At 40.2% G+C, this 15,835-nt stretch overlaps 1 protein-coding gene across 1 annotated transcript in view; it reads left to right on the top strand.

Annotated features, from left to right (window-relative positions):
• The window catches only part of ODF2L (outer dense fiber of sperm tails 2 like), a 170,050-nt gene extending 158,469 nt beyond the window's left edge, over positions 1-11,581 (top strand). Inside the window, exons 18-20 of the transcript XR_006584457.1 lie at positions 2,378-2,436; positions 10,564-10,628; positions 10,723-11,581. The gene's annotated coding sequence lies outside the window, so the exon portion shown is untranslated. The remainder of the gene's footprint in view (positions 1-2,377; positions 2,437-10,563; positions 10,629-10,722) is intronic.
• Positions 11,582-15,835: the final 4,254 nt, after the last annotated feature.

Here is a 15,835-nt window from a genome sequence, read left to right as displayed (position 1 = left end):
AGAGGTATATATAAATAAGTCACTGCAGTTGCTAACTTAGTAAAGACCTTGTTCATTAGATTTGCAGAGAGAGAAAATAGTTTTGAGGGAATGGAACCTTATTTTGTGAAAGTTTGAGAAAAGCTTCCAGGGGAAGGGGGACACAGTTTGGGCTTCTGCTCAGTAGGGAGAAAGGGGGCTAACAGCAGAGGGAGGGGGACTCTGAAATTGAAGCTGGAACAGAACAGATGACAAATTTGACCTGTTTCACGGTGATGCAGAGGGTGGGCCCTTAGAAACATAGAGCCATCAGGTAAGTTATTGCTGGAAATGTTTGTGGAAAATTGTTGTATGCCTCTATTCTGGTAACATCTATTCTTCATTTTCATTTCTACTGCTCTCCAAGACATACATCTGAGGTAATTAACCTCAGATAATTAACCTCAGGTAATTAACCTCAATGTAATTAACATTGAATCACCTCTAACATCACTGGCTCATGAGCCTCCTTGACATTTCCCTTCCCGCTGACATGGGTTGTTATTACACGTTCTGTCTCCCAGTTAACAACAGACAATGTGGACCGCTGACCCAGATTCTCTATCTTTTGAGGGTGAAGATGGGACCCAGAGACGCTACTTGTGCTCTGTTCATTACTTGAACAGAAATACGTGAGCTGAAAGTCTGATTCTGTCAGCTCTGCTTGTCCACAGAGCAGAGAGCTGATTTACAGGGAGTGACCAGAATAGAGCAGGGCACGCAGAGGAGTGGGCGAGGGTAGCAGTGGAATTACAGACCTGGGGCTTCCCAATTCTCGTGCCTCAGGAGGTCCAGCTGTGGCTCCTGACTCTTGTTTCTTATCACCATTCTCCTCTTTTTGTGGTTGAGGTAGCTCAGGTAGCTAGCTACCACTTAGAGGTGAATAATCCCTCACTGAGACTTTAGACCTGAAAAAAATGTATCCAGTGGGAACCACCAAGGGTGTGCTTAGAGATCTAGATACAACACTCATCCATTCAACGGGTGTTTATGGAGGGCTACTATGTTCATCCTCACTCAGAATAAGCCATTGAACCAGATTTATCAAGTTGCTTATTGTCTAGTAGAGGATAAATCCATAAAGTAGGTTAAATCGCAATGTGGAAAAGTGTTTACTGATACAAAAAATGTGCTTATAATAATTGTTAAGTGAATAAGAGTATTATAAGGCAGCACGTATTATACATTCGTAAAACCTTATATATGTGTATATGTTCAAATATGTGTATATGTATATGTACATACATGTAAATATATATTTTCTCTCTCAATCTGTACATGTATGTTTGATATACAGATCACACATATCACACATATATCACATATGTGTACAAACTGAGAGAGAAAATGAAAATAATGTGAAGTCTTGAAGGACACCAAAATGTTAAAAGTGGTTATCACTCTGGTGAGATGATCATTGATGGTTTTTATTGCCCCACTTTTTCCTATCTGCATGTATTATATATTTTTAATTTTATTTTTATTATTATTTGTTTAGTGTTTATTTTTTGAGAGAGAAAGAGAGAGCACATGTGCATATGTGCGCGAGTGGGGAGGGACAGAGAAAGACAGGGCCAGAGGATCCAAAGCAGGCTCAGCACTGACAGCACAGAGCCTGGATCAGGGGCTCAAACTCACAAACCATGAGATCATGACCTGCGCCAAGGATGGACACTTAACTGACCCAGGCACCCCTGCATGTATCATTTTTAATCAGAGTTATAGATAACCTAAAATATGTTTCAAGAAGTTTTTAAAAAATATAAAATAATATGTATTTTACAAACTCTGCTTGCATGCATCTTTATAAATCACAGTTAAAAAATAAAATCAATAATTAACATTGAAACATATATCTAATAAAAGGATGGGCATTGGGAAACTTTAGAGAAACAATAATATAAAAAAGCTTTTCAGTCTAATATTTTTCAGAGTAAATGACATCATTAACAAGTGTAGATGTTTTGTTTTGTTGTGTCATTCAACAAGTATATATTGAGGTTTTTCTAAGGTACCAGGCCCTGTTCTAGGCTCTAGAGGTACATCAGTGAATAAATCTGACAAACTTCTCAGCTCTTGTGAAACTTACATTCTTTTAGTGACAATCTTTTTAGGAAAATAGAAACTATCCCCTGGGGTGGGGGAGACCTCACCTTTAAGTGTCAGGTCTCCTGCTCCATCCTGTGTACATTCCTATGTATAAGCCATGATGCTTAGCACATGGGACATAGGCCATCGTGACAGCATTCTTGCATTCAAGGAGCTTTCTGTCCCAGGGAATATGCAAATAAATAAAGGGACAGGGGAATGGGAATGCATAAAAGACAGACTTATCGTGGTCTCTCTATTTTGGCCGTAGGTGATAGCAGGGAAGACTTGTTGCCAGTTGGAGATACTGTCTGAGCAGAGATCTGAAAGGTATGTGGGAGTTAACCAGGTGAGAAGGCTGGAAGAAGGGCATTTCAGCAAGGAGAAATGGGGGGAAAGAGAACATGTGTCAGGGAATGCAAGTGGCTCGGGATAGCTGGATCTTTTGCAGAGCTAGAAGTGGCAAGGAATGAGATAAAAAAGGTAAGCAGAGATCGTTTGTTGTTGAAGAGGCAATATTGTGTTGCAGGCACGGGTATGGCCAATAAAATGGCCTATATAAAGTGCTTAGAATAATAAGAGTTCAACAAATGTTAACTATTGATTATGTTATGGGGCTTAGTTTGCCATGATAGGAAACTTAATGTTTCTGTGCCATCTACAGTTTCTCTTCAAGTTGATAGCTAAATAGTAGTGTCCAAACAGAAGCAACTCTGGAGCTAGCAAAGCCCTAAGAGCCAATTCTATATGTGGCCATATCATGTTTGTCCAAAGTCACCTGAATTTTTGTTTTTACATAGAGTCAACTGTTCTAGGCTTTTGTCTCTGCTGGGAGATAGTTTTGTAAGGGTCATACGTTTTTCATTGATTGATAATTAGCTAATTTCTTTGTATCAGTGAATATGTATGTTGCTCATATAAAATACTACAACGCTGATTACTGTGGTTTTGTTCTGAGAGGTGAAGTAAACTAAGGACTCTATTCATGACTGAAATCTGATTGGTGGAAATTACTCATGGTCCAGTGGATCAAGGAGTTAATCAGTAATGTCCTTTGATAAAAATACAAGTTGCAATCATTTGTTTTGCAATGAAGTAATGTGCATCTTAGATTTCATGTGGCCAAAATAACTTTTTTGTTATTGTTCTAAATAAATGTTTGACAATGGTCAATGTGTTTTGCTGAAATATCCTCCAAACATAAGTAACTCTTCTTTTAATAAAAGCTGAAAATGCCCTATTATATCATTTATACAAATAACACAAGTATGAATGATGCAGGAACATGTTCATATATAACAGTGGAGTCCTTCTCATCCATGGTCTAGTGAGGCTCCTGTATCTCTGAGGTTCTCACTGGTTGGCTAGTATCCTTCACCAGAGTTCCACCTCTCTGTTTGCAGAAGATACCAAGAGTTGGCCTTCAATATCCACTTTCCTTTGAGTTTTAGCTGGTCATGTGGTTTCCCAGTTAGGGACTAATCTCCTTTTCAGCTATATGACCATATGATTGAGTTCTGGTTCATAGGATGGAAAGGAAGGGTATATATGCAAATCCTAAGTCATGCCCTTAAAAAGACACTGCTTGTCCCCCACTTTCTCTGGTAGAGGATGTGGTTGTAAAACCCAGCTTTGACCAATAGATGAAGACTACAGCCTAGGGGATGTGGAAGCAATAACATAAAGGCAACCTTGATCCCTAGACAACTCAAGTAGCAGAATTATGACCCCATCCCACTGCCAAACCACCTAATAGCTTAGACTTCCACATGAGAGGGAAAAAAACCAAACAAACAAAATTCTGTTTTGCTTAAGCTAGTGTTATTTTGATTTTGTTAAATCAGACATAATGAATACTCCAAAATAATAGCATTCAAAATACCTTTTTTTTTTTTTACTGAAATGTGAACATGAGGTAGATGTCACACCTGTCATGTTGAAAGCAGAATGTTGTCAGAGTAGAGTTATCAGAGAGCCTCCATCAGTGAGCAGTCACATGAAAGAAGATTCTAAAGCAAAGATCTGCGTCTGCCTTCTTATTGCAGCCTCATTATTAGGAGCAGTGCCAGGCACATCCTAGACCCTTATAAACGAATGACAGATCCAAACAAGCCAGGCAAGACGTACCAAGAAGGGGTGGAAACTAAGTATCTAATATAAAACAAATATAGTGTGGAAACTTTAAGTAGTGTAAGTAAAAGAAAGAGCATGTGAATAATAATATTAGCATTAATGAGAATTAATGTCTGGCACTATACTAAAAGTTTTCTGTGAGCCTTACATTTAACCGCCACAAACCTCCACAAGGTAAATCTTACTACTCTCATTTTACAAAAGAGGAAATTGAGACTCAGAGGTTGCAGCTACTATAGAGTTTAGCTCAGGTCACCAGATTATGCTGCATGTGAATGCACTAAAATGTATTCACTAGCCCATCATGGAACTGGTAGAGATAACCAGCAAAACACCTTCCTTAGAGCATTTAAGGATGAGGTGGTTTGTCTGGGGCAAAAGCGTGGCTATAGCCTGTAAATATAGTTGAGAGGAAGAATATTGCCCTTATAAATGTGGTGCTTTATAGAAAAATGATTTTTTATATAAACCTCTTAGCTTTGTTTTGTAAAAATATTGAGACAGCACTGTGTATAGATAGCCTAGAATGAGATTTAGGGCTTCGATGTGACCTTGAGTAATTTCTTAAGTTCTTTGACATTGGATTTCTTGTCTTTTCCCAAAAGGACTGGATTAGCTGTCAGCTCAGGTTGCAGGCAGTCCTAACTCCCTGTGGTGCTGTGATTCCCAATCATTTTAGGAAGGAGGACATAATGGGAGTAGGCACATTCAGGCTTTTAAAAGTCATATGCCCGCTTCTCTGACTGGTGACCAGTTTAGAGGGCATAGGTATATGGTAAGCAAGGCCACAGCTAGAGAAAATCTGACAGGTCAAGCCAAGCTGATCTAGGTATTTCTCAGTGTTCAGTTTTTATCTTTTCTAGTCTGGCCTTCTTCCTAGTCACCTCCAGACTCCTAATACCTTTCTCACACTTCTGTGCATTGCAGAATTTTCCCGTTAGAGTTTCTCAGAACACCTTTCTATGATGTCTTCTTTCCCAGAACTTTCAGGCATTTTCAAATCTATTCCCCAAGCATCATTCCCCCACTGCTGGCTAACTAGCCAGTTAAAGAAAATAATCAGGGCCGTGGGGATAATGGTTAGCAATAACCTAATCTTTTTCATATAATAGGGACCCTTCAGGGACTTCACCCCAAGAATCTGTGGGGGCCAGAGGTAAGGGAGCTTCTGGGGTTTGTGTAAGAAAGTTATATTTAAGACCAGATCTGGATGAAGAACTTAATTTGACATATGTCAGAGTTTTCTTCAGTTCAAGCCAATGTAGCAAATATTAATTAAATGTGACTCCACGACAGAGGTTGAGGTTTTTTTCACTCTCCTGTGCGTGCCAGTCCAGTTCTCAGGACAGTTCAAACAAATATAGGATTCATTTCTGGGAAAGGTTTCTGCACTCAACTGCTGCTTCTTTTCCAAGTCTGGTAACCTGGGGAATATAATCTAAATAGAAACCCAAGGTCTTCGTTACTTCTCTCTGCCTTAAACCCACAGCAAATCCCCAGACATCAGCCTCCTGCTTCCCATCCTCCAGACTCCACACGGCCCCTCTTAGAGCTCCAGATTCACAAGTGCCTTCTAAAGGAAAGTGACCCTGATGTCAAACAAGAGAGAAAAGGAGAGAACACAGAGATGAGAAAGTAGTACAGTTACTCATATCAGTGTATGTAATAAAGATTTGTTTGGAAGGAAGGAAATTATAACATCATCATAAATGCCGTACTATGTTTACATATTAATTGCTACTGAGTACAAGGTTTGGAAGTTTTTCACAGAGATGACTATTTTGAACTGGGCTATTGAAGGATGAATAGGAATTTGCCATTTGAAGCAGTAGGGAAATTCCATGCCCAGGAAAGTGTAAGAGCAACAGTCTGCAGGTGTGATCATGCATGGAGTGTTCAGAAAACAGCAAGGAGTAAGGTGGGGCTGGAAAATAGGGTATGTAGGAATAGGGTTGGGAGGTGAAGCAGAAAGGTAGAACGACTAAGTGTAGAACCTGTGTACTTGGCCTGAAGAAATTGAATAAATGAGAATAAATGGGAGTGAGTCTTGACATCTTCTGGGACTTGGGAAGCACATAATACTATATGGGAGCTTGGTGGGAGTATCTTGGAGTAGTTGGGAAATACCAACTCTTCTATTTTTGTCTAAACCAAGATTATTTGGTGGCAGTTTCCTCATGAATGATGTAGCAACTGGACCAGGTGGCCCCAGTTTCCTCTTTGCCTTACTCTTGTTTTCGGAATGTCAGATATAATGTAACACCAGCTATAATGGTGCCACCTACCCATGGCCCCAGGATGTGGTGAGTGGGACTGTTATTGGTATTAGTCTCTGCCTGAAGCACTTTTGTAGTAGTGACTTACTTTATTGTCTTTAACTCTCTAGGCAACATTGGCCAAGTCAGAGTCCTAGGCTTCTTTACTAGAAAGCACTGGCTGTTTTATTGAAGTACATGACCTCAATCCAAATGCTTTGAGGGAGGCATGAGTGTATATATGTGTGTATGGTGTGTATAAAACTACCATTATGCTTTGGAGTCATTCAGAGATTTGAAAGTCCTAGGGATGTCTGGGTGGCTCAGTCAGTTAAGCATTGGATTTCGGCTCAGGTCATGATCTCAGTTTGTGGGCTCGAGCCCCGTGTCAGGCTCTGTGCTGACAGCTCAGAGCCTGAAGCCTTCTTTGGATTCTGTGTCTCCTTCTCTCTCTGCCCCTCCCCCTGCTCATGCTCTCTCTCTCTCTCTCAAAAATAAATAAACATTAAAAAAAAAAAAAGAAAATCCTTCTATAGTCTGGCAACAAGTGTGCAACCATATTGGGTAGGCAGTGTGGGAGAGAGGTGCAATTCGTGTTGCCATTATCAGACACAAGGCAACTAGAGCCCTAAGATGTTTATACAGACCACTCTCCTACCCTGTTACAGCCTCATCTCTGGCTGGTAAGCAAATCCATCTGTGAATAGGAAACTTTGTAGAGAAGTCACTGCCCTGTAGGGAAACACTGTGGCAGTCAGGCTGACTTGGAAGAGAATCTCAGCTCTGTCCATATCAGCTGTGTGATTTGAGTAGGCTGCTTAACTTTTGAGAGCCTCAATTTCCTCATCCATAAGATGATTTTTCACTGGGTTACTACTAAGATAAAATGGCAGTCAAGTATGTGAAAATGCTTGGCTTGTTGCATAATGACTCAGTCAACTGTAGAATTATTTCTTCCTACTGAGTCGTAAGTAGCCCACGATACATCTTTTTCAGCTTCCCTTCTTTAGAATAAATTATCCCAGTTCTCTAAACCTTTTGACTGAGTCTTGTTTCCCAGCCTCTTATTATATCTGTGGTTGTTCACAGACCTTGCCTTTGGTTCTCCTTTGGTGACACTTGAGAAGATCCCAACTTTGGGGGAGCTGACAGCCACAGTTTTTCTCATTTTCACCAGTGACACTCCTTCGGCTTCCAGTATGCTTCCTCCTCCTGGGATGTCGGCCAAGCTGAGACGCTTAGCCACCTCCCCCACCACTTCCCAAGTGGGAGTGATGATTAGTCCTCACAGCCGCTACCCCTGAGACAGGCTTTTGGCAAGGCTTCAGCCGCTACTAAGTTGCAAATCCTGCCCCTGCAGTTTCCTCATTTCTTACATAAAAAGAGAGGGAGGGTCTCTCTGTTGCAAATTCATCTGTGGCATTGTAAATTCAGGAATGAATAGAGTGCCTCTGTATAAATGATTTGAAGGTCCAGAGTCAACAGGATGGCCAAACAATCCCCCATTACTGCGTAACTAATGCAAAACCAATGTATGACTGGGACTCCAATACTGGACAGTTACTTCAATTGGAACTGAACTGAAATACCAATTTTTGTGCTAAGTGCCACCAACAACTGCTGAATAATGAGGGAATCTGAGAAAGTTTTCTCCATTACATAAGAACAATCACATGCTTCTTTAGTATTTTTTAGCAGACATTCAAGTGCTTATCATGTATCCATATGCTATCTTCAATATGTCAAGATGCTCTTCTTAGGGACTTAATTTGTATATGTTATTCTATTAAATGAAAATATTTTTTATATTTAAAATATAACTAAGTCTTTTTCATTATTTTTGTTTTTTCTCACATAGTACTTATTTTCCACAATTGTAAAAACTGACGCAACATTATTTATGGCTTTGTCTGGAGGAGAATCAGATCCCATGACTGGAGACTTGACATAAGCCTATTATTTATATGTAGCACCATAACCTTCATGATAACTGAATTTTAGGTTAGGGTAATGATCTAATGCCCCTACCAAAAACACTTTAGAATTCCCACCACCGTCCAAATTTCATTAATTCTTACTTATTCTTTCAGCTTAAAAAAATGTTTGAGTGCTAAGGCAGTGATTGACAACTTATTTTCCTAGCTCCTTGTGCCTTTCCAGAATGTCTGTAACATTAACATTGTGGTGTTGTGGTGGTAATGTTAAGATGAGACTCAGAAATGGAACTTTCCACAATAGAAACAAGACAAATTCCTGGCTTTTGTGTAGATTCTGACTCTTATAATCATACACCACTAAAATTTGTCACAAAGGCTAACAGGGGACCTACAAACTGGGTTAGTTGGCAAATTTCAATCTTGAAGAAAAAGGTCAACTCAAATTTTACTTGAAAACTTAAAAAAAAAACCACCCTGAATTTGTATGGCACTTTTTGAGACAGTGTTATTAATGTCTTTAAATCCCACCCCCAAATTTTCAGTTCTCCATTGTTATATTATTATTATGGTGTTCTTGAGCTTACTTTGTGATTTCCCAATGCAGTTCAGTTGATAATTGGGCTACATTTCAGGCTATGCATTCCATAATTATTTTAATGCCCATTCTAAGTGCAAGGAGCTGTTATGAAGCTAAAAATCCAAGTCATACAACGTTAGACTCTTGAAGTTTTTTTAATCCACTTGTTTAATTTAGAACTGACATGTCTCTACTCAAAACAATAGATCTTTTTAAAACAATCCCTGTGCTTCTTTTCCTTATCTCTATCCTGAAAGTGAAGAGGAAAAAAAAAAGTCTCTAAAATATTTGTTTGACAAATGAACAAAGAAGAGAATCTTCTGAGCTCTTTTCAGGCACTGTGAGGTTAGCATGAGTCAAAGCATCATTTGCAGGGATCATTGGTTCTGCTAAATTTTTTCTTGAGTAAAGAGCACACACTTGGGGATGCTTCCTCAGTATAGATATGACATAACATCTCAGGATGGGGAGTTATAAAAAGAGACTTCACTGCATTTGCAAAAATGTTAATAATTACTGAACTAATTCAGATAATCTCTGGACGGAAATTTGATTCAAGAATGTCGCCTTCAGAAATCAAAGAAAGACATCTTATCAAGTACCCTGCTGGTAGCTGATCCCCATTACTGTCCATAATGATAATCAGGGTTCACCTTTAAAATAAACAATTGTCACGGGAAAAATAAAATGAATGTCCCCTCCAGATCACTAGATACTTTGGACACTACAAATGGGTTCTCCTGCCTGCTGCAGATGCTAACTTGACCTTTTCGTTGTACTACTTCTCAACACCAGAAATTAAATGAAATGTGCCAACAAGATACTTCTCACTGCCTCCTTGCTCCCACAGCTTCTTTGTTTAAATAACAAAAAACCAGAAAAGTTATTAAGACAGTAGCCAAAAATGGAATTTAGTTCTTGACTTCTTTGCACCTATGTGTTGAGCTAGTTAGTTTTTTCTTTTTCTATCCAAAGGAGTAATTAATTACTAATCTTTGCTAAACCTGTCAGGCCAGTTAATTTACTGATAATCAAACTGGTTTTCTCCTGACATATTTTGTTTTTTCTCTTCTCTCATAGCCAAAAATTCCAACAAAGTATATTTCTAACTGCTAAAAAGTACAGTTCTTATCACAATGCCACATGACTTCATCCATGGAATATGAAAAACATGATTTTTGGTTTTCATATCTTGTGATTTAGCTGAATGTAGGGAAATTGCAGAGTCTGAAACTCTGAGATAAACCCATCTGTGGTCTTGGCCATCAAGTGTTTAAGTAGGCCAAGTGAAGGAATTTTACAGATGTATCAGGGTTCACAAGAGAAACAGAAGAAATAGGAGATAGATGTGCATGTGTGTATGTATGTATGATATATATAATATATAAATATAAATAAATAAAGATAGATATGCATGTACATATGTTTTTTTAAGGAATTGGCTCATGCAGTTATTGGGCCTCGCAAGCCTGAGATTTGTAGGGTAGGCCAGCAGGTTGGAAACTCAGGCATGAGTTAATGTTGTAGTCTTGAGGAAGAATTTCTTTTTCTCCAGGAAACCTCAATTTTTGCTCTTCAGGCCCTCAACTGATTGAAGAAGGCCCACCTATACAACCAAAGGTAATCCATTTAAAGTCAGCTAGTTGTATATGTTAACCACATGTGCAAAATACCTTCACAGAAACATGTTTTTTTTTTTTTTACCGTATTGAAGGTATGGCAAAGAACAACATGAACTCAGATCATACTGCTTCATGTCTCCGTGCTCTTGTACAAGCTGTAACCACCCTCTGCAACGCACCCTGTCACGTTGTCCACTTCTTCCTTGAATATGTTTCCTATTCACTTAGATTATACCCTTTTAGTAAGGTATGGGTCATGGCACTGAAAGAAATTGGAAGATTCAAGAGCTATTCAGGAGGGAGATCAATGGGACTTTGTGACTGATGGCTTTTGAAAATGAGAAAGGGAAAGACAATGTGAAATAACAGCCAGGTGCCTACCTTGAACAAGGTGACTGGTGGAGTTATTCACAGATGAATGGGATCAATAGATTCATAGATCTGGCAGAGAAGATGTTCACTTCTGTTTGGACGCACTGAGTTTGAGTTGTCTATGAGTCGTGGTGAAAATATATACAGGAAAGATAGTGCTCAGGACAGAGATCTGAACAAAGTGTACAGAATGGGATGCATCCTATGTAAACAAGAGTTGAAGCCAGGGAATGGAAGGAGTCACATGGAATTACATGGAGAAGACCAGGGGCAGAATCCTGGAAAAACATCATAATTTGAAGAAACAGGCAGAGAGAAGTGCCTCTGAAGGAGATGAGAATAAATTATCAAAGAAGTTAGAAGGAGAAGCAGGAGAATGTTGTGTCACAAAATAAAAGCAACCAGTCAGTATTAGATGGAGCAGAGAAGTCAAAAAAGATGAGGTTCAAAATGCCATCCATTGACATTAACAATAAGATCATTGGTCATCTTGAAATGAATATTTTCAGTAAATGGGTAGAAGCCAGAACCTCGGTGGCTCAGTCGGTTAAGCGTCCAACTTCAGCTCAGGTCATGATCTCACGGTTCGTGGGTTCAAGCCCCACGTCAGGTTCTGTGCTGACAGCTCAGAGCCTGGAGCCTGCTTCCGATTCTGTGTCTCCCTCTTTCTTTTCCCTTCCCCCATCTCAAAAATAAACAAACATTTAAAAAATTCAAAAAAAAAAAAAAAAAAGAAGACTGGATAGGACTTCAAGTGGAAGCAGCAAGTGAAGACAAATCTTCCACTGACTGTTTTCATCTTTTCTGAGTAAATAATGAGAGAGATTATTAGATTCTAGCAGTCTGGATCCAATCATAAGACTGAGACCACACGAGATTTAAACTGGGGAAGTTTAATACAAGGAATTATTAAACTATAATAAGAGAGTAACTTTAGGGTATAAGATTACTCTTTATGGAATCCTAGGACAGAAGGAGATGGACAAACTTGGAAGGCAGCCCTCTCCCCAAGGCCATGGTTCAAATCTTGTTGGAGAAATGTGTATTTGAACCTAGTGAATGGCAGAGAAGTTTGCTGATTTGCTGGCCAGAGCTGATCTGCAGTCACAGGAGAAACAGGAACGAACCCTCTGGCATGCAGTGATGGCTGGTGAGCCACAGCTGGTGGCCAGTGCGTGGGTGTGCAGTAGCAGTGGGACACCAGGCCTCCTGCAGCCCAGGTAGAGGCCTGATGTCCCTGTTGGGGGGAATGTGAGGTTGGGAGGAGCACAGCATGGGGAGGACAATCGGAGCCACACCTAAGGAGGGGGTTGAGTGCAAACAATCAGAGAGCCAATACCAACAGGAGCCTCCTGTATAGCCTGTATAGGATGTCTGTATAGAGGGGGCAGTAGGAAGATGATCATTGGGCTGTGCTGGGGCTGCAATGTCCCTGAGGGCCAGTGCCTGCTGGGTGAGTGCCTAGGGCCAAATACCACCAGATGTCCTCACACCCACACTGCTCATCCACCGCTCTACAGCCAGAAACCTCAAGAGAGCCCCTTCCTCCTGCAGTGTCCCTCCAGCGTGCGCTACGGAGAAAGCTTAACATCATGATCACTTAACAGAGAAATGCTTAAAGCAATTCCATCCATTATCACAGAGTATATATTTGAAGGGTGGATTTGGAACTACGAGACAATTGATAGTGGCACAGACTCCATGCAAGTTGCTACTTTGTTGGGGCGCCTGGGTGGCGCAGTCGGTTAAGCGTCCGACTTCAGCCAGGTCACCATCTCGCGGTCCGTGGGTTCGAGCCCCGCGTCAGGCTCTGGGCTGATGGCTCAGAGCCTGGAGGCTGTTTCCGATTCTGTGTCTCCCTCTCTCTCTGCCCCTCCCCCGTTCATGCTCTGCCTCTCTCTGTCCCAAAAATAAGATAAACGTTGAAAAAAAAATTAAAAAAAAAAACTTGCTACTTTGTTGACCAAAAAGAACTTTCTTTCCATCTGTGACAAAGATGAATGAGATAGGATTGAGGAAGCACCGCTGGGAAATCACAAATTTGTAGCAGAGTTATTTGCTTCTCAGCAGTTTTTAGCCACTCCAGTTTAAGAGTAGAGAATGCAGATATAGGATTAATCCAGACTTGCATTTTGTTTGTGGGGGTAAAGAGGGGGATGGTGAGCAACATGCCAAAGTCTTCAGTGAACGACAGGAAGTAACGAAGAGACAGTAAACAACATTACCACGGAAGGATAGAAGTGGGACAATGGAATAACAGGAGCCTCAAAGAAGGATAAGATTTTAGCAGAGTGGGGAGGATCAGTAGTTTTGGATGCAATTGAGAGAAACACAGAAGCCAAGTTTTTCTCTCCATCCAAGGGTTCACAGAGGTTGAAGACATAAGGAAGTGAGTCAGCAATGGAGTAAAGGATCTAGAAACCTGGTAAAAGGAAGGGATGATCAGTAGTAGATTGTAGCTGAGGTGAGACATTCTATAGCAGTAACAATGTGGCAAGGAAGGATGCCTGGCCTTTTCCTGGGGGAGCTGAGAAAACAGCATGCGCCTCAGTTGTCCTCACTTTGCCCCAAGTCTTTTGGTATTTGAGATGGTATTTCTGGTCTGAGAGTTGTGATGACGGCTGCCTTGAGTCTTGCACATGCACAGCAAGGGTCTTATTTGGGGCAAGCGGGTTCTCGTGTTAAGAGTGGTCAAGATCTTGGTTAGGGATCCAGTTGCTTTTGAATTTATTATTTGTTTGTTTTTAGCTTAGATATTCTTTTAGTATAAGAATAACATTACCACATTATAGAAACTTTGGGAGGTGAGAAAAAAGGAAAAAAATAATTCCCACCCTAATGTAACAATTTAGGAGTGTCTCGCAGGGCTTTTTTACTATGTACGTTTTAAAACATTGTTAAACTATTAATGATAGACAACTTTTTATCTTCTTACCCTAAAAAATCTTAAACATTCTTCGTGTGGTTACCTGGTCTTCATAACTATAATTTTAAAGGTTTGCATAAAAGTTTGTTAGATGCATTCTTGTTTATTTCTCTGCCATTGGACTGATTTTCTCTGAATTGTTAACAGGTTGATCAGTGAATTACAATTTGTGATCATGACTGTGTACACTGTTCATTCATTTTTGTACCAGAGACCATATTTTTTTAATTTCTGGTTTCAAAATGATACCTATTCATGAAGAGTTTCCGAGGCTATGTTTTGAATTCAGTATATCTTTGATGATATCATAGTGGAATGTCTTTTGATCGGGGTGGGGGGGCGGTTACATAATTCTGATGTTTCTTTGACTCAGCAGCAAAGGCTTTTGTGAATTTTTGGTCTTTTACAAGTCAAAAGTGAAAGAAAATAAAGGAGCCTGGTGTCTTTAGAAATAACAGGCTATAGATCTGGAAGCTCATGCATTATGAGCATTTCTCACACCGCCTTGATGCCTCTTTTCCACAATTTATCTGTGGCTGCTGCTCTCAGTGTTTCAGTTCTCACCTACACAACTAGATAAAATATTAAAGTAGAGTAAAATAAACTCATGAATGTGTCTGGGGATGGATTTTAGTTACTGTCTATGGAAACCCAAGTCTTGAGGTGAGTGGGTTCTTTGGCAGCCCAGCCAGATCCTGAGGAGACTGGATACCCTCACAGTAGAACCAAAGAACAAGGCAGGGAACAGGGATGTGAGGAACCTGAAGAAGTCAGTGCTTAACAAATTACTGCCTTAGGGGGCCTTATGTTCCCTGAGTCTAGGGGCAGCATTAGTGTCAGAATCTGGAATGGTGCTATGCCCTAGCTTGGGGGTTAAGTGATCTTACCTGTAAAGATTAGAGAAATGCAGGGCAAATAGAAGCAACTAAGTGGTCCTTCCATTATCACTATCAAATAAGAACATTTCGGGGGATGTACTGGAACTGACTGGTACCAGATCTCAAGAGCTAACTGTTAAATTATAAGTAATTTTGTAGCTTGTTGACTTATGTTGGTAGTTTGAAATCAACCATCATGGGAGTATTTACACCATAGAAATCAGCACTAGAATTACACCACAGAAATGCTATAAATCAGGACTTTTTTCTTTCCCACCCTTGAGATCTGGTTGTTAAGCATCTACCAGCACATCTCTGATGGTCCCTCCACCTTTATCAGTAGGCAACTTCGTATTTTTCTCTTTTTATTGAAGACTCAACCTCACTAAGTCTCAGTTTTCTCATCTATGAGATGTGAAATCCGTAATTTAGATCTGAAAGAGATTTTAGAACTTACCTAGTGCAAACTTTTTTTATTTCACTGATGCTAGTATGTCCGACTGGAAGGTGGTATATTGTTTCCTCAGACACAGAAGCCAAGAGGGCATCTGTCACTTAGAAGATTAATCAGCACGCCCACTCAGTCTGGAGCAGGATTCTTGGCACTTGAAGCCCGAGGTCTTGCAGAGTTTGTCAGGCAGCAAGACCCAGAGGAAAGAAACCAAGACCCTGAGGGAAGACCTAGACTGGGAGCCCAGGTAGGCCAATGGGGTCAGAGGAGGCTTGGTCATTCTGTGAAGAAAGAGGTGGGCTCTCGTGATTTGATGGGTTAGGGTGTTCTCTGATAGATTGAAGTGGGGAAAAAATAAAGTCCAAATCCAGGCCAAATCAGGACTTTTACTCCAACAGATGGGACAATCATCTGACATAGTCCAGGGGGTAGGATGGTAGATGTCAGAAAAAAAAACAAACATGTTTAGAAGTTGATGCTTATGTTCAGAGAAAAGAAGTATAATCATTGATAGCATTGGAGACTCCAAGGTCTGTTTCAAATTGCCCATACACATACTACATGTACAATATCAGAGC

This window comes from Felis catus, chromosome C1 (genome assembly GCF_018350175.1).
Source record: "Felis catus isolate Fca126 chromosome C1, F.catus_Fca126_mat1.0, whole genome shotgun sequence".
NCBI classification, from domain to species: Eukaryota; Metazoa; Chordata; class Mammalia; order Carnivora; family Felidae; genus Felis; species Felis catus.
This window is presented reverse-complemented; position numbering and strand designations above follow the sequence as displayed.